General features: G+C 36.9%; 1 long non-coding RNA gene across 4 annotated transcripts; it reads left to right on the forward strand.

Annotated features, from left to right (window-relative positions):
- Positions 1–1,425: 1,425 nt before the first annotated feature.
- Positions 1,426–19,980, forward strand: LOC104227288 (uncharacterized). 4 transcript variants are annotated; one of them, XR_711078.2, is made up of 3 exons: positions 1,426–1,677; positions 7,870–8,101; positions 9,573–10,506. It is a non-coding gene; the product is annotated as an uncharacterized lncRNA (long non-coding RNA). The 4 variants fall into 4 exon arrangements; XR_011403639.1 differs by lacking the exon at positions 9,573–10,506 and adding an exon at positions 19,913–19,980 and having other exon boundaries at positions 1,434–1,677; XR_711079.2 differs by lacking the exon at positions 9,573–10,506 and adding an exon at positions 8,866–9,189 and having other exon boundaries at positions 1,434–1,677.
- Positions 19,981–24,964: the final 4,984 nt, after the last annotated feature.

A 24,964-nucleotide genomic window follows, 5' to 3' on the forward strand; every position in this document is an offset into this window, starting at 1 on the left:
CAGCCAAGGGCCATCGCCAAAAAGAAGAGTTCGACCTCGTTCGAACCACAAGGGGTTAACATTTTGACCAGCTCGAAATAACACCCTTATGGATAAGGCTATCGCCAAAGAAAAGAGTTCGACGTCGCTTGAACCGCGACGAGTTAACATTTCGACATTAGCTCGAAATAACACCCCTACGGCTAAAGCCGTCGCCAAAGAAGAGAGTTTTACATCGCTCGAACCGCAACGGGTTAACATTTCGCATTAGCTCGAAATAACACCCCTACGGCTAAGGCCATCGCCAAAGAAAAGAATTCGGCCTTGCTCGAAATGCAACGGGTTAACATTTCGACATTTACTCAAAATCACACCCTTACGGCAAAGGCCATCGCCAAAGGCAAGAGTTCGACCTTGCTCGAAACGCAACAGGTTAATATTTCGACATTAACTCGAAATAACACATTTACGGCAAAGCCCGTAGCCAAATAAAGAGCTCGACCTTGCTCAAATCATTTAATAGTCAACGTCATATAGATTACTTGACATCCGGCGTCGCCCGAATTACGATAAAATATCTCACAAGGCTGGGCAGCCCAGGACCCCTCGCAACAAAAAAACACACAACGAGAAAACAGTTCAGTGGTACACCAAAAAAAGTAACTACTCCATTACAAGTGATATATTACAAAAGTTCTTTATAAAGGGCTTAAGGACGCCCCCACAAAAGAGCAAAACAAAAATAAATACAACCAAGTCCTACGCCATATCATCCCCCGTGGCATACTCTTCAGTGTACCAAGAATTGGAGGCGAGCTTGTCCGCATTGTAGACATGTGATTTTTGACCCTCCCCAAGATTTTTCATATTTTAGCACGTAAATATTTAATTTAGGTCTAATATAGCTATTTTAATTAATTTTGACTCTTTTATTTTATTTTATTACAAGAAAATAAAAATTACAAAAAATAATTGCATTTTATGCATGTTTAAGTTTTATTTAAATCATGAAAAAAATACCAAAATATCATGCATTGCATTTAGAATTTGTTCTTAAAATTTTAAAATTAATCAGTAATTATTTGTTTTATAGAAATTCGAAAATCACAAAAATAGCTCAAGTTTACATTTTTTGTCTTTTAATTTTTAGCTTATTCACTTTTCTCTTTTAATTTAGAATTAAGTATTGTTTATTATTTTTATAATTAGCTAACTAGTTTAATTTCACATTTTTAGATAATCTAGGATTTTAACTTTGGAATTTTTAAATTAAAGAAAAAAAAAAGAAAAAATTGAATAAAAAGAGGGGTCTTTCAATTGGGTTGATGTTATACCCAATTAAGCCCAAAATCCCAACCTAAAAACTACCCAAACCACTCAGCCCAAAGCCGAACCGGCCCAATCCCTTCCCCATTAAAAGACAGAGAGAACATCGAATCAAAGGATCCCTTACCTTCAGAAAATATAGAGAAACGGCGGATCTCAAAGGAGGACCCTTCTTCTTATTCTCCTTCAATCTCACTGCTCTCTCTGACCCCTCTCTATCTTCAACAAGAAACGACCCTCCTCCTCATCCCGTCATCACCTAAAGCGCATACACAAGAACCTAAATGGAACCACTTCCATCTTAAACCAGAACCCCTTAGAATTCCGGCAGCCTTCATGAACTCCGTTTGGTTCCGCCAGATCTGATCACCGGTAAGAGATTCTGTCCGAGGTTCTGTTCTTCAAAAAAAAAATCTAGAAACTGGATTGCTGTTCATTTGTTGATTGTTGTTGATTTCGCTGTTGATTCTGCGTTTAGTAGTTGAGCTCCAGCTTTAAAGTGTAGACCTTATTTGGTCATTTCTTTTTGTCGATTTTTCGTTTAAGGTTCGCTATACTCATCTATGACCCCTTTGTTGAATTCATAGATAAAAATCTGGATTTATTCGTGTTACAGATTTGTTTTGAATTCACGGAGCCATCATGTTTAGCTGTTAAATTTGTTTACTGATTTTCGCTTTGGTATTTACTGTCACATGGGTGTTTGAAAAGCCAATTGTTTCAACTATTGAACTTATGATGTCTGGGTTTGGATTTGCTGAAATAGTGTGTCATACAACAAGAAATTAATTCCTTACATCTTCGGTTGTTTCTGTTTCTAGCTAATGTAAATTGTGTGATCCGACTAGTGGTTATTCAAGTGCATTTGTATCTCCCACTAGGCAAATCAGTAGCATTTATAGAGCTAATATAAGTTGTACGACATCTCCAGATTCATTTCCATTTGCAATCGTTAAAGTGATGCTAAAGAATAATAGGAAGAAATTAAAATGAAGATGCTGCACATGTAGCCATTTTGTTTTTGTAAGGGCTTTTAAAACAGAGGGATGAGTTATAATATCGATTCTTCTATTCAATGCCTCAATGATAGCATAGATTATTTTATTCATATCCATTCAGACTTATTCCTTGATGTTGGTTTTTTTTTTTTTTTTGCTTAAAAGGTGCATTTGACAATTGGATTTGAATCAGCTGATGTGTAAATGACAAAACTAAGCAAGTTGCATGTAGTAAGGTTCTTTGTGAAAGGGACGTTAATTTCCGCTTTTGCTTTCTGAATGTTTTGAGCATTGATAGGAATTGTTTTCCTTGATCATCATGTTCCCAGGAAGTTAAGCTATTTAGAAAAGCATCAATTGTTTGACATGTACTGTTAATCAAAAGAGTGTTAAAGCCAAAAATGATCCTAAAAATGGTTACAAGTAGTCATGAGACTAACCTCAGGAATGAGTTCTCCATTTTCCCTTGAGAACGTGAGACTTTGGGATTTAGTTATGTATTGGAATTTGGTCTATATGACACAGAAGTTGAAGCATAATTTGCTACCAAGTTCGCTGCCATTAGCGATTTGCTATTTGATCGTTTGATTGAAATGAAGCTGTTATTTATTATAAATTGCCATGGTAAGTTATCCAAATATTTCTAGCTTAGTAGGGTAATTGAGCTTCTTTAATTAGTGGGGGTGAGCCATACTAGATAACATAAATAGTTCATGGCCCTCCAAATATAACTTGAATTCTTTTTCTTTAAATTAGAATTGAGGTGCGCTGTGCCAAACAAAAATGACAAATGCATGGCCCTCGTTTAATTAGTCTTGTTTATCCTCAGAAATTGAGGCGTGCCATTTAGCGAATTTTCATGGCCCTCGTAAAGTTAAAAACGTGTAGTTGCTTTAGGCGCGTTATTTTAATAATATTACCTTCCTAAACTCGGGTGTGCATTTCATGTGACCCAAATCCAAATCTCAACAACGTTAAATAAAATGTGTCGCGGACCGCGGGTGCATTTCATGTGGTGTGGTTCAAAGACATGTTTTAGATAGCGTTGAATCTTCCTAAAATTAATTAAAAGCGGTTAATAAGTTAAAATGCACATAGGTTTAAACATGTATTAAAATTAGATAATGGGTCATTTATAACAGTTGGGCGACCATGCTAGAACCACGGAATTCGGGAATGCCTAACACCTTCTCCCGGGTTAACATGATTCCTTACCTAGATTTCTGATTCGCGGACTGTAATACAAAGTCAATCTTTTCCTCGATTCGGGATTCTAAACCGGTGACTTGGGACACCATAAATTATCCCAAGTGGCGACTCTGATTTTTTTAAAATAAAATAATTTCATTTCGATTGTCACTTTAAATTGAAAAAAAACTCCCTTATATACCCTTCTGGGGGGTATAGTAAAAAAAGAGGTGTGACACGCATCATCATAGTCAAAATCGTTTCTGTCAGGCGTGCCGGGGTCGTAACCACATGCCTCACGAGTGGCACGTGCTTTAATACGCACCTCTCAAAGTTCTACCTCAGACACTTTCTCATCGGCACAAAGAGACTTATACACATCAAGTTGAGCTTCGGCATAAACCCACATCTCATATTAATCTCGTGGCACGACATGGTCGGCTGAAGCATGAGAGGTAAAGGGTTGTAACTGCCATCACACATCCTCTGCTTTCAAAGCGACAAATTAATTATTTAACACAGACAACTCCGCCTCCAGATATCGGATACATCCCTCAAACCTCGTTGTCTCAAACGCAGATGCCTCCGCCTCCTTGTCCCGCACTGATATACAAACACGAAGGGCGTCTTGTAAAGCCACTACCTCTGAGATGGCAGCCACCCTATCCCTTTCAGCATGGGTCAATCCATAAGCCTTAACGCTCAGCTCACCCCTAAGGTCGACAACCTCCGCCTCCCTCTTGTCAAGCTTAGCCGTTAAGACGGCATTCTGCACCTCAAGGTCGGCATTCTCAAGCATCACCCCCTTACTCATCTCGAGTTTATCTTCTTTGGCCTTAAGAGTCGCCTTAAGTTTACTACATCGGGCAATGGCCTTCATCAGGTCTTCATCCCGCTCCTTTAACTCTTCAATTTTCTGCGCCAACTATTTCTCCTTCTGCTTGAGTCCATCACGGAACAACTGAAAATCGATGTCCCGAGTGGAGAGGTCGGCCAATGCATGAGGTTTGGTACGGTATTCCTTATATTTGGAGGCCACTCTCCCAAAAACGGCCGTACTCCGTCTATCCCTCCAATCGTGCTCAGCCTCTATGATAAGGGTCTAGTATGCAAAGCAAATACAAAACAAGGAAAGGGTAAAGTATAGAAAACAAACCCATAAACAAAGAGAAGAGATAAGCGTTTACCCGTAGAGCCATACCAGAAATGCTCTGCGACAGGTCTACATCGGTTATTGCCTTAAGCACCGCGCTCTGGGAAGCATCACATAAAGGGGCAAACGCGTGCTGCCTGTTTGCAATTTGCCAATAAATCATAGTCCACTTAAGGACCTTCCGTCCTCACCTATACGTGAGTATGCCGCTCCAAATAAGCTTGCACATCTTCTGGTTCGATATTCGAACCTGAACCGTCGTCCTCGACATGCTCAATCCCGCCTTCTCCGACAGCAACCAACGTGCCACCCTTGATATATTCCTTCGGTCATGGGGGAACTCCTTGCCAAAATAGCGTCCGCCATAAGAACTACACATGTGCCTGACCTAGCAAAGATGCCGCCCCCGAAGCATCAGTTCTGTTCTTTCTAGTATCGGAGGCGACGTCTTCCCAAGCTCTAACCTCATCCTCTTCCTCGACTGTGATTCATCCCCGTTAGATGGCTCATCCATAAGGTGATAGATGGGTTGGGAGGAGATCTATTCCCATACAACGACGTCACGAGAAGAGTCTCTAGTCGGTACATATTGAGCACGACCTCCTCGGACAGACTCGGCCAGGGAAAACTACATCACTGCTGACGCGATGGCCTGGCGAAATGCCTGGACTGGAGCCTTCTTCTTGGAAGCCTTACGACATATTATCACAAAGAGGTCATATCAATAAACGACAACAAACAACCAAAGGTTAAAGCAAAAGGAACACATACCGGATGGAATTTTCGGCCCAAAGTGTTTAAGGAAAGTAGGCCAATCTCGAGTCCCCGCCACATAATCAAGTACGCGAGCTACCTAGTCTTCGATACCGACAATGGGACGGGGTGTACGCCTCATAGCTACATGGGAAAGTTACAAATAAGTACAAAATTGGAAAGAACAAAAGTAAACGAGTACCAACACTTACGGTTACAATCCCACCGCTCTGGGAATCCAGCTGGGTCCGACACTAGGTGCTCAGTTCTAATGAAGAAGTAATTGTGCCAAAATTTACGGCTTGCCCAGTCGTCCGTTTCGACCACCATCCCCCTGGTCCCACGATGCCTCAAGTGTATCATAGTGCCCCTGTGAAAACTCGGGGAAAACAAATGTAAAAGGTGATGAAGGCCAACTTCACACCCTACCAACTCTGCATACTTCGTCAATTCTGGAAAAATCTTATACATATACGAAGATAGCTACGCTGTGCAGACCTCGTAAAACCGACAAAATTCCTTCACCAATGGAACAAGAGGGAGGGTTTGGCTGATTACAAAGGGATATACGTAAAAAGCACAATATTCCGGTCTATGGACCTCCATGAGGTCCTTCCTAGCCGGAACCATCTCAATATGGGGAGGAATGTTGTACGCAGATCGAAGGTCATCTATATAAGCCTGCTTAGTCTCAGAAACCACCAGAACGGGGGAAGAGACAGGTTCTTTGTGAAAATCATTCTGGGACATTGGGTTTCCCGGGCGTATCTCCTCCACGGTAGGAAAGTTATCCCCTCCTCCACCGCCATATCCTCACCACCAGAAGGAGGTACCATGGATAATGGGGTAGCATTAGAAATTTCTTCGTGTGACCGATGCGTTCTGGGCATCTTGATGGCAGAAGGTATGACGGTAAAACGCAAAACAAAGAATGATGAACGGAAAAGATGAGAAGAAGAATTACAAAAACAGAGCTGAAGACCCAAGAAGAGATGACCAAAGAAGACAATACATACACAAGAAAGGAAATTGCTAAAGTTCTTGAAAAAATAAAACCTTCACCTATTTATAGGGTTGGGTGGCACTAGAATCGAAGCGGAGGGCTGCCAATGGCACTAAAACCAAAGCGACAAGCAATCAGTTTCTACCTTGGGAAGACGCATAATGATGGCGCACGTGGGAGTGACGTCGTTTCCCGATAAGCTACACCATCCAGGATACCGTGGAACCCACCACTCATTCTTTCCTGATCAAACCAGTGTAATTCAATAGCCAAATTTCTCCGCGGGTATAGGCGATGTCCGGTTATCGAGGACGTATATGGCCACGACCTCAACAAGCTGAGGGACTAACTGTATGGGTCCAAATGTGGCAACTATGATAGTTACCGAATAGGATGAGGAACGAGGTTATCATGACGAAAGGACGACAACCAAGAGCTGTCAGTCGAGACAAGATGTCAACGGTAGTGTAAACTTAGTAGAAGACAGTAAGAATATACTTTTCGAATATTCTTTATGTTGTACTTTTTAGGGTTTCTTGGAAGATTGTCCCTATAAATAGGAAGAGTTAGTAAAGAAAAGGGGGATCCAGGAAAAGAGACAAAAGAACACTTTGTGAAAGAATGTACAAGAGTGGCCTGATTCATTGATTGTACAACTCAAAGCGTACATTATTGTTCTATACTAACAAGATCCGAAAAATCCTCAACCATCTGATATCTCCTTCTTTTCTACCATATTGTCAGGGGAAGAGGCTTCCCAAAAGATCACAATAATTGAGTAATAACTTCCTTATATTACCTTAGCCATAATTATCTATATCCATTGCACATTGATATTGTAGCATTCATGAGCACCTATTCGGCTCAACATATTAGCTAACGTCTTTCATCTTGCCTACATCATTTATTATATGATCTAGATTTTATTATCTAGATTTTACCCCTCTTCTCATCATTAATTGATTTAATCATAAGGTTCAGTACTTTTTGGTCAAACAATTATAGAGGTGATAGACATGCTATTAGTTGCCACATAATTATATGCTGAACTTGTTTATATTCTTAATTGAGCGTGCCAAAACCTAAAACGACAAATTAGTTAAAGAACAAAAGAGGGTACGATAATCATAAATTTAGTTTATATTTTAATACTCTTTCTTAGAATGTATTGATTTAAGTATTGTAACATTTTCCAACTTTTTGAGCACCCAATTAATTTTGAGGTTCAGTTATTATGATTGAAAACTCTTTAATTAATTTTGAGTTTAGATTAACTCTTGTGATGGGAAACTCAAAATATCCATAATGTTACCATACTTAAATCATACTATTCATTTGGAACGTGTTAATCAAATGTTACAATACTTAAATCATACTATTCATTGTGAGTAATACATGTCATTGGAGGAGGAAACTGGTCATGTTGCTCGTCTGCTGGTGGTATAACACAAGTCTTGAATTTTCTGTAGTCGTGTCCCGAGCGGGCTTATGGAGGATGCTAGTTAGCGTGTCAGTTAGCCAAGTCTCAAGGAGCTTTTTTACTGCTAGTGGCGTCTTATCCACCACGGATGCGGAGGCTCCTTTACCTAGAGATTTTGTGATACTACAGTGAGGAGGGGGTGACCCAGCTTGCCTGGGGGAGGCATTGGGCGTTGTGTCCTCGTGCACTGCTTCAGATCTCTCATTGATTGTATTCATGAGGTTGGTTGGGATGTCACTCATTATTCTCGTTATTTCTTCTCTGTTACCTGTCATGTTAGATCTATGCATACAAAGAAATGAGATCTTATTTTTGCTTTTTTTTTTTTTTTATGTTAGTGGTCTGTGTTAGTTATAAGTCTAGAGAAAACTAAAAATTTAACTAGAAAATTCTCATAGACGGCGCCAAATTGTTTGACCAAAAGGTGTTAACTTTCGGTTAAAATGATTATACTTATATAATGATGGATTAAACCTAGTTAATGATAAAATCTCTAGATGAGGGTTTCGAAAAAATGACTAATGTTAGATAGATCTAGTGTGAAGTTGGCAAAAATATTTATTAAATATTTCACAAGGTGTGAGCAATAATGGAGAGATAACTAGCAATAAATAATAATAAATGATATTTAAATAAATATGAGAAAGTAGTTCACCCAATAAATGATGAACTAGATGATTGTTGCTCCTGAGCATGATGAGTGATAGATAAATCTAAGAGCATTCGATATATTCTCGGATCTGATGGAAATGTGTGGAATAATATGAATAAGAATCTTGATAAAAATATAGTGTTTGTATCTTTATTAGAGAGAATCTTTATCAGAGATCTGTTCTTATCAAATGAATGTCACATGCCCTTATTCATTATCTTTTTTCCTATTTATATGATACATAATCCCCAACAAATTCTAATAGTACAATTGCAAAGAATATTCAATGGTATATTCTCTTTAATATCATATTCTAAAAGCTACCTGTTACAGTTTTCTCTGTGGTACTTGTCCTCGGTCGTTGTTGACGTCTTGACCACGAATCTCTCTAGTTCTTGATCGACCTTGGTTGACTCTTTCCTCCCGCTTGCCCTAAATATTCCGAGACAGATTTCGATTACAAGTTTAGATGAACTCTTGTGATAGGAACCTCAAAATATCGAAAATGTTACAATACTTAAATTATTTATTCATTTGGAACGTGCTGTTAATCAAATTTGTCGGTTAACTAGATTCTCTTTCACCCCATTTTTATTTTACTATAGTGATGTGTCATGTACCTGCTCATATGAATGGACAAATAGTGGGATTTGGAAATATTGGGTCGCGTCGTATGAGTCTGTGCTACAAATCCATTCATAAATTCCATGCATCCCAAATCTATCACGTTCACCAGCGACAAAATTCACGAGATCGAAATTCAACTTTGATCCCTAATTTGGTTCTACTCTAGACCCTACGCTCTAGACACCAGATAGTATAATAGGACTAGTGCTTCGATTCGGTATATTTACATATTTATTTATGGTAAATCATACCTCGAACCAAAAATAAATAGATTAATCACACCTGTACGTTATGTAATATGTTAAACATTATTTAACATGCTCACTCGTCCCTATTAAACAACATTAAGCATAATAGTATTTCTTTAGTTTTCATTCAACGTCCTGAATTCACTAATATGAATTTGCATCCAGGAAATTTACTATGGGGGTTTTAGTAAACGACAACTGTTGTTGCTGTCTTCCTACAGTCCTACTGCAATAATAGGATAAAAGTGTATCTTCTGTAATCTGCATGGAGGAGTCTATCAATACTCGACGGTCAATCCCAGCAAACAAAATTTCTATCAAGACAAATTAAAGGACCTCTGGTTTCATGTCTACATAAATTTCCAACATCCAACTCAACGTCCTTCTAATTACCTTTGCTTTTCTTTTTTCGCAATATATCCTAGTTTCAATTTTTCCTGAATTAATGTTTTCATACTATAATCATTTTGTATATAAAATTCATTGACCCGATTAATTTAGATTCTCCTTGTCAAATAAGAGGGTAAAGCTCTCCCTAATGCTTCTTTTTTCACCAGGCTCAAAATGGAAAGAATTAAGGAATGTTAGTCATCCCATGATTTTTCCCTAAATCATATTCTACACTCCTACAAACACATATATCGCATCTAAATTTCTAAGACCTAGTAAGAAATTTGTTAAGAAAATAGGGTACCAATAAAAACCCGTCCCGTCATGATCACATGAACACTTAGAAAGAGTTTTAATTTGACTACGGAGGAAATTTCGATTCATAAGCTGAAAGATCTTCCTCCCTTGATTTAAATGATTAGAAGAGGAAATTAAGCTCTTTTTTATTTTTTGATTATATACAGTGTAGAGTTAGAAATTGGTAGTAGGGTGATAGTGAGTTAAACAGTGGATAAGCTTGTATTTGTTGAAGAAAAGGAAAACTGACATAACTTTTATTGATATTTATTTGATAGTACTAATTTGCAGGGGTTGCTTTAAAGCTGTTATTGTTCTGTTTATTGCTTTAAAGCTGTTATTGTTCTGTTTATTTACAACTGTGCAGTTTGTAATTTGTAACGGAAAGTACTCTTATGTCTCTTACTATGCATCTACACTGTTATATGTTTTCCTTTTTGGTCTTCGGAGGAGTGAGGCCTCTTTTTATCTCACGTATTTGTGAGATAAAAAGTGACACATTAGGGTCCACAAAATTCTACAACCTACACAGTTGTGAGATAAAAAAGAGGTCTCACATCATTAATATCAGTTGTGTCACAAAATAAAAAATTTTGTCTTTTGAGGTTCACGAGTTATTAACCAATGAGTAATTTTCTTTACACATGCCTCCCTTTGGCCTTTACGCACATTTAATTTAATTTTCTTCTCTTCAGCAAAAGTAGATTTTTTAGTAGCTACTATACGTTAACAGATAATTTTTTTTTTGCTACCTGTCACACCTCCTTTTCACATACCTGAGGGGGTACGTAGGGAGTTTTTTCCAATTAAAGGACAATCGAAACGGGATTTATTTATTTATTTCAGAGTCGCCACTTGGGAGATTTAGGGTGTCCCAAGTCACCAATTTTAATCCCGAATCGAGGAAAAGAATGACTCTGTTTAACAGTCTGCGCACCAGAAATCCGGATAAGGAATTCTGTTAACCCGGGAGAAGGTGTTAGGCATTCCCGAGTTCCGTGGTTCTAGCACGGTCGCTCAACTGTTATATTATTATTTATGGGTAAGACTGTGGAATTCACTAAACAGTCCATCCCGAATTCTAAATACTCAATTAAATATTTATTGAGGGCCCCACAATTTTGTATTTTTTATTCGGCGAGGCTCGTCTCATTTATTTTTAAAAGACAATCCTAAAATGCCTACATTATTCTCTATTAAATTTGTCTCTACAAAATAAAATAAAATAAAAACGTCTTAATTTATTTACAGGCTGAAATTGACCAATAATATTTAATTAAACAACATTCTTCCAAGTTCCAAAATGGTCTATTTTGATAAACTAACGTGTTTTTTGAGACATGATAATCATCCAACAATAGCGAATTAACTAGACGAAGTTACTACACCATTTATTTATTTTTAGGCAATATATAGGTAGTTCGTCCGTTAAGCTATCATCCGATGTTTCACTATATGTATTAAATATCTACATGATTCTGATTTTTTGCAAGCTAAATAATTTATACATACAAATAAAATTCAGAATATAATTAAATATAATTCAGAATTTCAACTCTTCATTTTTCGTATTCATACTTCATATTTCGGATTACAATAACCAGCGCGTCAGTTGTGTACCTGATTTGGAAGCAAAAGAAAATGAAAGATGAGAATCAGCAGCAGTAATAACAATACAGCACAGCAGCAACAATCCAGCAACAGTAGCAACCCAGGAACAGCGTTTGCAAACCGGTGGAGTATTAATCCCAAAACAAAAACTTCAAGCTTTGATGACACAACAACAATTAATGTTAATTTCAAACAATGAAAGAAAGCAGAATATTTTTTAGTTTTTTTTTATTTGAAAGTTTAAATAATTTTTCGGAATTTTCTCTCTCTTATTCTCTTTCTGTCAGATTTTTTCCTCTCTTTTTTCTCTATCTGTTTGTCCCGTTTAAAATCTGATTTCAAGACTTCTACTTATATCTCATCCCATAAATCTTTTAATCAATTAAAATCAACTCATTTTCTCTACCAAACTCATTATCTTCCCACTCATCCACATTACATTAAATAAATATATCATCACTACCCCATTATATTTTGTCCCACATGCTTCATTAAACAAATACAAGATTCCTCCCCACTAAATTTTGTCTTGTCCCCCCTTTATATTAAATAACTATATCATAACTCACCCCATTACATTTTGTCCCCCATGCTTCATATAAAAAATTACAAAATGTACAATTCCTAAACTACCCTTCCGACCTTATTGCAAATTACTATTTTACCCCCGAACGTATTACAAATTACCAAACTACCCCATCAGCTATAACAATCAATTAATCAAACTTAACCAAAATATAGACAATATGATCAATTTCTAGCAATGTTTAAACAACAAATCACATGAACATGATTTCTTCAATATTTCAACAACAAATCACATGAACACAAATTGAACAACAAAGAACAACTAAAAATTGATTGAACAATATTTTAGTAACAAACAATCCTATTTTCGGATTCAACAACAACAATAAACAAGTATATTTAGATTTCTAAATTCAATCATATTGAACTTAAAATTAACTCTAACAATATTACAACCAACAATTCCTATATTAAACTTAGACAAGATTATGAGACAAATTCAAGAAATAATCATAAATGATAAACAAGAAATCAAACTATACAAATTTCGGATTCAAGATCAACCAAACAAAGTATGAACATGAATGAATCTATATTTTTTTTAAAACAACAAACATGACGGATTAAATGACTAAACCAACATATTTCCCTAACACAACTAAATTCTTTTAGGCAAATAACAAAACAAAACCTAAGAAGAAACAATTATGAATTTAAACTTGAACTTAACAATATTAACAATTTCTGGAAAATACAAAAAATACACGAAACAAATTGAAGAAACAATTAATTAAACTTCAATTTGTATCTAACTAACATTAAACTAACAACATTTACCTAAACAATAAAACAAACATGAAATAAACATGAAATAAACACTAATTAAATTTCCATTTAAAATCTGAAAATTAATTCAACAAAACACATGAACAAACTAAAAAAATTATTTCAAACGATAGACATGATCAAAACAAACATTTGTCGATTTTAGATTCGAGAAATATCAAAACCAAAATACGGACAAAATAAAACTCAAAAACTACTAACCGGATTGAAACGAAATATGTACGGACTGTTTCGACAGACCTCGACCAAAGCTCGACTAAACGACGACGAACATGAACAAATGAAGCCGCGCCGAAGCAGCAACAGTAGTTGACGCGGCAGAAACGCTGCTCGAGCAGCAACACGACGACGGGGAAGTACAGACCCACATGATGGACTGTTCGTCATCGACGACTGGATGTAGCGAAGAAGAAACAGCTGGTCGACGCAGCATCAATGGAGTAAAAGAAACAGTGGTCGTCTACTTGCTGCTGCGTTCAGCAGCTATGAGAAACAACGGAGCAACAACGCGAGCTTGACGCAGCAGCAGTTGGGTCCGTTCGAAGAAGGTCGATTTATGGGCAGCAGCTGTGACGAGGAAACATCAGCAGCATGGAGGAGCTGGAGCAGTTGTTGGCTGCGTCAATGGTGGATGTTCACGATGGTGAGGTCGAGGAAGAAGGAGAAGCAGCAGCCATGGACGGGCTGCTGCGTGTGTGCTTGTGTGTTTTGTTGTGTATGTGTGTGTGAGTGTGACGACGTGAGGGGGTGTTCGTGGGGGAGGGTGGTCGACGTTGCAGGCTGGGGTTTGTGGGGGGGGGCAGCCATGGATGGGGTGTTTTGGAGTTTTGAGGAAGAAGAAGGAAAATGAGGGGGGGTGGCGGATGACTTAGTAGTTTTAGGGTTTTTTCTTCTTCTTTTTTTGTTTTATTTTGTTTGTAAAATAATAGTGATAGGATGTTGGGTTATGGACCGGGTCGACCCAGTTCGAAATGGACTGGGTCGACCCAGTTCGAAATGGACTGGGTCGTTTGGGAAGATTGGGCCATTTTTTGGGCCTGAGGCTTGAAATCGAAGAAGAGGCCCAATTCCGACTTTCTTTATATTTTTGCTCTCTTTTCTTCTTTTATTTCTCTAAAACTAAATTATAAAAATACTTAACTTATTATTAAGAACTAAATTAAGTTATAAAAACGCAAATTAACTCCAAATAACAATAAACGCATAATTAAGCAATAATTAAGCATAAAATTGTATATTTGGACATTAAATGCTAAAAATGCAAACGATGCCTATTTTTGTAATTTTTAATTTTTGTAAAACAAATTTAATTACTAACAATTGTATAATTAAATCCTACATGCAAAAATGCGACATATTTTTGTATTTTTTATTAATTTAGCAAATAAACATGCACAGACAAATACAAATAATTATTCAAAATATCACAAAATTGCACTCCAAGAAAAATTATTTTATTTTTGAATTTTTTTGGGAGTAATTCTCATAGAGGTCAAAAATCACGTGCTTACACTACCTACTATGTCACAAGAGTCCAGAACCAAAATGTGGTTCTTTTAGACTCAAAGAACAAAAATATATAAAAAAAAATAAAGTGACCAAAATATATATAGCGTCTTTTTAAAAGATGTTATACCTTAACAACCGATTGGCCAGTTAAGTATATCGTCTTTTAAAAATACGCTATATATAGCGTTCTTTACTAAGACGCTATACATATTATGTGGGCCCACAAATAATTCTTTTGTGCTTAACTGACATAACAATAATTTAACATGGTATAACATTTTTTAAAAATACACTATACCTTAAATAATTGAACCCCCGGACTGTTTTTTGCCTTATTTAAAGAGGTGAAGGATTTTGTAAAAATCCATTCATAAACATTTTCAAGTCTTCTGAAATTTTTCTTTGTTAAGTTGTTTTGCATTTTGTCATAATGTCTGAAGAGCGAAGAATTAGGGTTTCATTATATTGGGGGTGAGGTCGTGGTGGCGAATAACTCAGTAAGCTATAGTTAATCTCCACAGTCTCATGTTAAGTTATCACTTACAATGGAGTACGATACATTAGTATCGTTGTTATGTAAAAAAATGAGTGTGAGCAAATGTTCGGTGAATCGTAAAATAACCGAAAGATATCTGTATTTTGTGACTCCGCAAGGGGTTGCTTGTTATGTTGAGTTTAACATCAAAGACGATGATACTCTGAGAGATTTTTTGAGGACTCCGGATGAATACCAGGAATTTATTGTGATAAAACGGTTGAAAATATACGTCAAGGCTAAAGACGTTCGCAATAATGAGGTTGCGCAAAGTAGGGAAATCCCCAATCATCGGGTGGTTATTTTGGAGCGGTTTTAGCCGAACATGTTCTAGCTGAAAGTGTTTGGCCGGATCTAAACTTATCTCCACGGGCGAATGAGGAGCGAGGAAATAATTTCTCCCATAGTATACAAAATCCACAAGTCGAGTGGTAAACTTCAATTTTCCTTTGTGTTACGATGTATACTTTTATGTATTGTATTTGTATTAACACTCATATATTCCACAAGGGGTACCGACCAAATATGAATTTCACAAGTTATGAACTAAAGGCAAGTTGGAATATGCCTAGTTTTGGTGTGTTGGATCATGGTGGTCCATTCAGGAGTCGGCATCAATAAGATAATGTGCATCATGGGATACCAACACATTATGATTTGTAAGTGAATATATAAAGTTATATGTATTGTTTGGACCAATTTCAGTAACTCATTATTTTTTTGGTTGTGCAGTAAAAACAAGCAACTTGATGGTCCTGCCCTTACTCAATTGCCTAAAGACGACGTATTTACTCGGGATTTGATAACAACGCCGATGAGTATTGAGATGACACACACTTCCCTAACGAGGGTGATGAGAAGGAGGAAGAGAATGTCGAACCTGATTTGACGAGGGAGCATGCTTCATACCCAGTTAGACCAAAAGTGTACGAGTCCCACGTGCCGTTTCATTCAAGGCATATTCCCTACCTTGATAATTTGCCAAGTACGCCGGATATGGATGCCCTCACAAGGGATATTGATGAAATTCGGGCAGCAATGTGGGATGAACCTAAACCAACAGTGCTGTCAAAGGACATGTTTTTTCCTGATAAGGCGTGCCTAATCAAGGCGGTGAAAATATATAGCGTAAAAGAGTGTCGTGAGATGATGGTATGAGAGTCATCTCCGGATGTATACAAGGCTGTTTGTCGTAGATGGTTTACGGGTTGTAATTAGATGCTGCGTGCGAGGAAAAAGAAAACAAATATATGGGTTGTGGGTAATACATTGGTGGTATTTGTCAAATATCTAACCGCAATGGTGGTATTTTAAGTTCTGTATAGCATTTGCCTGAATGGCAGGAACCGTATGCATACCATCGTTACTGTGTGAGGCACCTGAAGGCCAATTTACAAAAGGCACATCCCAATAAGGACTTACATGATTTAATGTGGATGGCTGCAACTGATCACCAAGAGGGCCAATTCAGGAGGCGCATGGAATCGATCAGGCAGGAAGACGAAAGAGCCTATCATTGGTCGATGTGACATGAGCTTGACAAGTGGACATTGCATGCGGATGGTGGCAGACGATGGGGAACCCTGACTACAAATGTGTCAGAGTGGATTATTGAAGTCTGCACGTGAATTGCATGTCACTGCCATGGTGCGGATATCATTCAAATAGATGGCGAAGAGGTTTGATGAAAGGCATAGAGGTGCATCGAAATTGATGGAGAGGGTGTTGAATTTATGCAAATACCAATAAAAAGATTTGAGAAATATAGGAGGCAAGCACATTGACATTCATTTTTAAAGTATTGTAACGAGCGAAATATTTTTGAAATTCGCACCGCTATCCATCAAAATCGGGGGAATAATACACACACTGTAAATGAAGCCAGCAGGTTATTTTCTTATGGGAAATGGTTCATCTACCACATGCCATGCTCGCATGCCATGAAGTGCATTCAATATCAGGTTTCGAGGCAACTCGGTACGTTGCTAAGGAATATAGTGTTGTTGCATACTTAAACACATATAGTGGGCAGTTGTAGCCAGTGGGTGCTGAGCATTATTGGCCGTCGGAATGCATATACAGAACCAAAAAGATGTTGGTGATACCGTTTATGTGTCTGTAAATGTGGCATATGCTCGCAAACAGGACTCGACCGTCGTAAATGTCCTTCAACTGGTTTGGGTGGCGGTGGTAATCCAACTCCTGATGAAAGTTCATCTAATGTGCCCAACTATCAAGGATACACATAGTGTTTTATTTCCGTAATGTGGTTGTAATAAGTATATGTACTTGTTTATCTTGCAGAATGTATGAAATAAAATTATGTTTCCATTGCTTAAATTTTTTGATATTTAACATTAATACTTCAGTACAACAATCTAACATAAACCTATTTAATACACATAATGGCATTTTTTTAATGGATGTTGAATGTTTATTCAAAAGGTCATTGAAATACATATGGCTTGGTTCAGTTTAAGAAGCTTTCTTATACCTCAAATAATTATTATCACACGAAGCATGGCGCAGTTACATACCACGTTACGTATATTGTCTTGTCGACCTGAAAAAGTTGTCATCCTGGAAAAGCTGTCTTTTGGAAAAACATTATTGTACCATAAAGAATCATTAGCACGCGAAGCATAGCGTGGTTACATACCACAATAAGTGTATTGTCTTGTCGACCTGATAAAGCTGTCGTTATGAAAAAGCGGTCTTCTAGAAAAGCTGTATTGTACCGTAAAAAATCATTAGCACGCGAAGCATAGTACGGTTGCATACCATGTTATGTGTTTTTTTCTTGCCTATAAATGACTATTTTCTGCGCTTAACCAAAACAAATAGCAAAACTTTCCATAAATTTTTCATTTTTCTTGCATTAACAAATGTATGGACACAATGATGCACCAAGGCACTATTGAGGCAAACGTGCGATTATGAAGGTATGTTGGTCCGATGGTAATGTTGGGTGCATATACTGGATGTGTCTATAAAGGTTTGGAGGCAATGATGGAAATCATTGTATGTTTAAGGAATGTTATGATGAACTCATTAACCAGGAATACTACAAATCAATTTTGCAGTATGTTTGGAATATGAATGCTAAATACCAACGCCAGATCTCTGAAATGCAATAACAAATTGCAGTACTGCATGAGAAACTAAAAGAGTCAGAATAAGCAAAAAAATAAAATAGAAGAGAAATTTAAGTGGTTAGAGCGGAGAATAATGGGCGGTAGTTGTAAGCACGTGATTTTTGCCCTATATGAGAATTACTCCCAAAAAATTCAAAAATAAAATAATTTTTCTTGGTGTGCAATTTTTGTGATATTTTGTGTAACTATTTGTATGTTTGTCTATGCATGTTTATTTGTTAAATTAATAAAAAATACAAAAATAGGCATCTTTTGCATTTTTAGCATTTAATGTCCAAATGAACAATTTTATGCTTAATTATTACTTAATTGTGCGTTAATTGTTATTGGAAGTTAATTTGCGCTTTTATAACTTAATTTAGTTCTTAATAATAATTTAAGTACTTTTATAATTTAGTTTTAGAAAAATAAAAGAAGAAAAGAGAACAAAAATACAAAGAAAAATCGGATTGGGCCACTTCTTCAATTTCAAACCACAGGCCCAAATAATTGCCCAACTTTCCCCATGACCCGGTTCACTTCAAACCGGGTCGACCCGGTCCGCTCCATTAACCCAACACCCCTTCTTCATTTTTGTCCAACACAAAACAAAATCAAAAAATAAAAAATAAAAGGTGAATTATCACTATTAATAGTTTTTTTTTGTTTTTTTTATATATATAAAACATCCGAAAATATTTTATTTTATTTTATTTTTATTTTTATTTTTTTAAAAAAATATATATAATAATTTCGGGAATGATTTAAAAAAAATAAGAAAAAAGGGAAATATTGAATAAAAGAAATATAAAAGTAAAAATAGGTGAAATTCTCTTCTTTTTTAAAAAAAAAAGTAAAAGAATGTAGAAAATTTAAAAAATAAAAAGTTTTGTGGAAATTTTTAAAAATTTTAAAAGTAAAAGAAGGTTGGAATTAAAAAATAAATATAAAGGTATCTGAAAATTTAAAAAATTTAAAGTAATTGAAAGTAGCATTTTTAAAAGAAAAAGAAAAGATAGTGGTTTGTTTTTTTAAAGAAAAGTTAAATAAAGTGAGATTCTCTTTTAAAAAAATAAAAAGTGGGATTTTAAATAAGATAAAGTAATTAAAGTTGGAATTTTAAAAATAAAAGTAAATAAAGGTGAGATTTCTTTTTCTAAAAAAATAAAAGCAATTTGTAAGTGGGATTTCTTTTAATTAAAAAATAATAAAATAATAAAAAACAAATTTGAAAAATTCGAAAATTTTGCTATAAATAGAAGAGAAAATTTAGGAAGAAGGTGGAAAAAAGAGGAAAAACTAGATAGAGAGAAGAAGAAAAGAGGGGGCGGAGAGAGCAGTATACACTCGATATACACTCTGGATACACAGAATATACGAGGACAGAATTCATTTTGGAGAGAGTAAAAAAGATAGAAACAAATTTTCTGAAATATTTAGAGCGGAAGAACACCATAGAGAGTTCAAATCTAGAAAGAAAAAATAAAGAGAAATTTCCACACTATTTGTCTTCTCCATTTTTACTAGTTTTCTCCGTGTTGCTGGGATTTCTGGACTGAGGTGTTGAAGCTACTGTGTTGGGCTTTCTGCTGCTGTATGTTGCTGTGTTACATACTACTTTGCTGATCTTCTTCTTCTTGTACTGTCATTTCCAGGTACACATTTGTACACTCTCGGCTTGAAGCGAAATGAAATATTAATCAGGCTTTGTTCCTGTTGAATCCCTCCTGTTTAGATTTGTGTTTGAATATAATTTTCCTTTCTTTGTATAAAAATGTAGTCGATTAATTAATGAGTAATGGGCTTGCATATGTATAACTTCTTCATCTAATAATTTTAGTTTAAATTAATCAAATACTAGTTAATTTGTTTTTGATATTATGGTGTGTCAATCTCATGTTCCAGTATTATTGAATAATAGAATATAGAATGAAAGCAATTTTTCTTTGTACAAACTCGATCGCAATTTTCCATTCACATTAGCCGTAAACTAATAACTAATAAGTTATTTTTTTTCAGCATGTAATTAATTGAGAAATTTTCTTTTATTTTTAGAGACAAACTTAATAGAAGAAATGTAGGCACTATAGGTTTATCTTTAAAAATAAGAATGAGAGGAGCCTCGCCAAATAAAAATACAAAATTGCGGGGCCCTCAGTAAATATTTGCTTTATATTGCTTAGACTTCGGGATGGACCGTTTAGCAAAATTCCACGGCCCTACCCAAAGTAGATGATACGCTAGTCGCTTTAGGTGCGCCTTTAATAATTTAATTTTCTTAAACTCGGGTGCACATTGATGTGACCCAAATCCAAATCTCAACGGAGTCAAAGTGTGTCGACGACCACGGGTACATTGATTGTAACGCGGTTCGAGATACATTTTCACAACGTTGCAATTCCTTGTAAAAAATAATAATAATAATTATGAAAGCGGTAAAAAGTTAAAATTTGCACATAAGTTCATATTTGTATAAAATCAGATAATCAAGCCGAATATAACAGTTGAGCGACCGTGCTAGAACCACGGAACTCGGGAATGCCTAACACCTTCTCCCGGGTTAACAGAATTCCTTATCCGGATTTCTGGTACGCAGACTGTAATATGGAGTCATTCTTTTCCTCGATTCGGGATTAAAATTGGTGACTTGGGACACCCTAAATCTCCCAAGTGGCGACTCTGAAATAAATAAACCAATCCCGTCTCGATTGTCCTTTAATTGGAAAAACTCCCTTGCACCCTCGCGGGTGCGGAAAAAGGAGGTGTGACAGCTCTGGCGACTCTGATGGGGACACAGACCCAGAACCACTGGTTCAGGGTTAGAAATTCGAGCTTAGATAAATTGTTATATTTGGCTTTATCTGATTTTTACATGTTTGAGCCTAATGTGCTAAATGTTGCTTTTACCGCTTTGATATTATGTGAACTGTATATAAATTGTGCCGAAACCCATCTTCTCTCTGAGTCTTCTGAATCATGAAGAAGGGTGTACTTCGTACGACTTCTTTTCTGTATAGTGTCAAGTCCCAATTTAGAACGAGGTTTGGATAAGTCGCAAAGCCGGTGAAGCTTCTGTATTCCCGGACTGCCGCCTCCTCCTCGGCTCGAGCTGTCCGCTCGGGTAAGCCAGGTCTAGAACAAACACCAAGGTTCTGAACCTAGCATAACAAAGCCACATGCCGGATCCCTAGTAGGAACGTTTGTTTGCATCACGTGCATTTGACTTTGGAGGCCCAACACAGGGGTTGGGTCTGTCTAGGACAGGTGTACCAAAAATGAAAATGACCATCCTGATGCATCTTACTTGCTACTACTTGCGCATTTATTTGATTCGGACTTGTGTGCTGACTGACTTGTGAATATCAGGAATAATATTTTGAAATTGAAAAAAAAACGAAATAGCGGTTAGGGAATTGATTGTTTATTTTTGAAAAGAAAACAAAAGCCCAAATACTGTCAAAACTCTGCCGAAATTTTAAGAAAATGAAAAAAAATGTCTTATTAGTTTGTTTTATTAAAAGCTAAGAAAAGAAAAAAAAGTCGTTGTTCTGTTTTTTATTTTCAAAAATAAAAATAGAAAAATATATAGTTTGTCTTGCCATGAAAATGAAAATGAAAAAGAGTCTTGTTTTTAAAAATGGTTTTTTTTATTTCCAAAAGATATATATATCTTTATCTGTTGCAAGAACATTTGTCTTGCCAAAAGTCTAGAAAAGTTTTTAGAACCCCAATTTTCAAAACAAAAAAAAAATCCAAAAATATTTTCCATTATTGACTTCTTTAGAAAGTCTTTCTAATTGTTTTTAAAAAATAATAATAATAATAATAATAATAATAAAAAATCCAAAAATATTTTGATTCTTCTTTCAAAATTGAAAAGAAAATTCAAAATTCAAAAAACATTTTTTTAAATCATTTCTTTTATTAAAGGTAAAATTACGAAAAATATTTTTTTCTTTTTCTTTAGAATAAAAAAGCAAATGAAAATTCAAAAAATATATCTTAGAAGTATTTCTTTTAAAAAGAAAATCAATCAAAAATCCAAAAAAATAGTTCCTTTCTTCGTGTAAAGTAGTTCTTTCACAAATTCACACAAAAAAGGGTTAGTTCATCTACTTATTCTTTATTTCCCGAACTACGCGGTTTTGATTCTCACCGGATGTGAGATACGTAGGCAACCCTCATCGGCTCCAACCCCCATTTTTGCTAAAATAACCAAAAACAAATAAATAATAATAAAAATAATATGTCATAAAGAAGTCAGGTGATGTTGTTTTGTCATAAATAGCCGAATGTTCCCGAAAGGGACGCCGGAAGGCTGACTTTGCATAAACAGCCACCTTTGGGTCATTTTAGGATTTTGATCCAGTTGACCCACTCAGCCTTAAAAATCTTCGTCCCCGAGATGTTGAAAGGCCGTGTTTGCAATATTGAGTTTGCTAATTTGAAAACGATAAAAAGAGTCATGAATAAGTCAGGTGATGTTGTTTTGTCATAAATAGCCGAATGTTCCCGAAAGGGACGCCGGAAGGCTGACTTTGCATAAACAACCACCTTTGGGTCATTTTAGGATTTTGATCCAGTTGACCCACTCAGCCTTAAAAATCTTCGTCCCCGAGACGTTGAAAGGTCGTGCTTGCAATATTGAGTTTTCTAATTTGAAAATCGATAAAAAGAGTCATAAATAAGTCAGGTGATGCTGTTTTGTCATAAATAGCCGAATGTTCCCTAAAGGGACGCCGAAAGGCTGACTTTGCATAAACAGCCACCTTTTGGGTCATGTTTAGGATTTTTTGTCCAGTGGACCCACACAGCCTTAGAAATCTTCGTCCCCGAGGCGCTAAAGGGCCGTGTTTGCAACACCAGTTTTTTTCGTAATTTTGAAAAGAAAAAAAAACAAAGAGTCAGCGGTCAGGTGAGTACCGTTTGAATTTTGTCATAATAAGCCGAGCCAGCTTCGGCCGCGTCTTAAACCGTTCTCGCCGAAATAGCCTTAGAGTATCTTTCAGTTGTCGAAAGGTTATTTTCGTAAAAGAATGGACAAGTTTGTAAAGTGTCAAAATAATCCTCCCCAACCTCAAAATTCATGTGAGATTTGGAAGGGGCAACATTTGCAAAAATAGCTGTTTGGTTGCATTTGACAAACGGGGAAAGGAAGCTGGCCGTTTGTTTTTGAGTTTGTAAATCTTTTGATTAGAATATGTGGGTTGTTTGATTTTTGAGTTTGTAGGTCATCTTCAAACCTTTGAAACTCAGTTTGTTTTAATATGAAAATTGAAAAAAAATGTTCATTATTGTTTATCTATTATTGGTCCGAACTACGCAAGGTCTGATTCATGCGGGGGCATGATACGTAGGCAATCTCCATAAGATTCGACCACAACAAAAAAAAGAAAAAAGAAAAAGAAAGTCAATAAATAAAAAAGGCACAAAGAATAAATAAAAAAGGGTGGAATGAAGGGTTTCACGCGGGAGGATGCACGCGGTAGAAAAAAACATGTTAGAAATGGTTAACTGCCTAAGAAAATTGCGTTCCCCAACATGCAATTGCAATATCTGTTAAAACTTTAACGCTAACAAGTTTGTTGTTTGTCCAAATCCAAACAGTTAGTTGTTAAAGCGTACTGGCACCATACCATTATCAAACAAGATCAAAAGGGATTATACCAGAAAGCATGACTGGCTCAGAAAATAGTGTTGAGTCGGAAGGGGCGGCACATCAGATGCTGAAGGAGGCGATGGCCAATATAGAAAAAATGAGATTGGAAATGCATGAAATGCAGCTAGCCATGGCTAAGGCGCAAAAGGGGCCCGAACCACTCGTCACTCCTACTTCCCCACCGGGACACACACCGAAATACCCTTTACCCGGCCCTTCAACGAGCTTCCCCGTTGCCCAATACTACCAAGGGGATACTTCCTATAATCCCCAAGCTCCACCACCCAAACAAAACCCTCCTCCGCCAATCATCCCCGTCGTCGGGGCACCTCTGCCAGCCACGTTGCAAAGATCCTCCAACGAGCCATTGTTTCAGGCTCACGATACGCAATACTATCCCCCTGAGCCCACATTCCATGCCCCCGAACCACATGCCTACAATCCACACTTGGAGGTACCGGCAGAGATTGAAAAGCCGGTTAAAGTCCCAGAACAAGAGGAGGTATTGAGGAAGTTCAAAAGCCTGGAGCAGTCCTTCAGGAACCTGCACGGATTGGGCAACCAGGTCAGTGTGGCCTACAAAGATCTATGCCCTTTCCCGGACGTCCAACTCCCGGCTGGGTTCAAGATGCCTAAGTTTGATTTATATGAAGGGCACGGTGACCCCATGGCACATTTGTGGGGTTTCTGTAGCAAAATGAGAGGGGCAGGCGGTAAAGATGAACTGCTGATAGCCTATTTTGGCCAAATTCTGAGCGGATCGGCACTCGAATGGTATACTAGGCAGGATTCCAGCAGATGGTACACTTGGGATGATCTGGCGCAGGCTTTCGCAGGTCATTTCCAATACAATCTCGAGATAGTCCCTGACCATCTCACATTGTTGAGGACCGGGAAGAAGCCCGGGGAAAGTTTTCGCGAGTTCGGGTTCCGCTGGAGAGAGCAAGCAGCCAGAGTTGATCCTCCCATGAGAGAGGGAGAAATGGTGGACTACTTCTTGCAGACACTGGATCCAACTTACTTTGGTCACTTGGTGACGACGGTTGGG

This window comes from Nicotiana sylvestris, chromosome 11 (genome assembly GCF_000393655.2).
Source record: "Nicotiana sylvestris chromosome 11, ASM39365v2, whole genome shotgun sequence".
Lineage (NCBI taxonomy): Eukaryota > Viridiplantae > Streptophyta > Magnoliopsida > Solanales > Solanaceae > Nicotiana > Nicotiana sylvestris.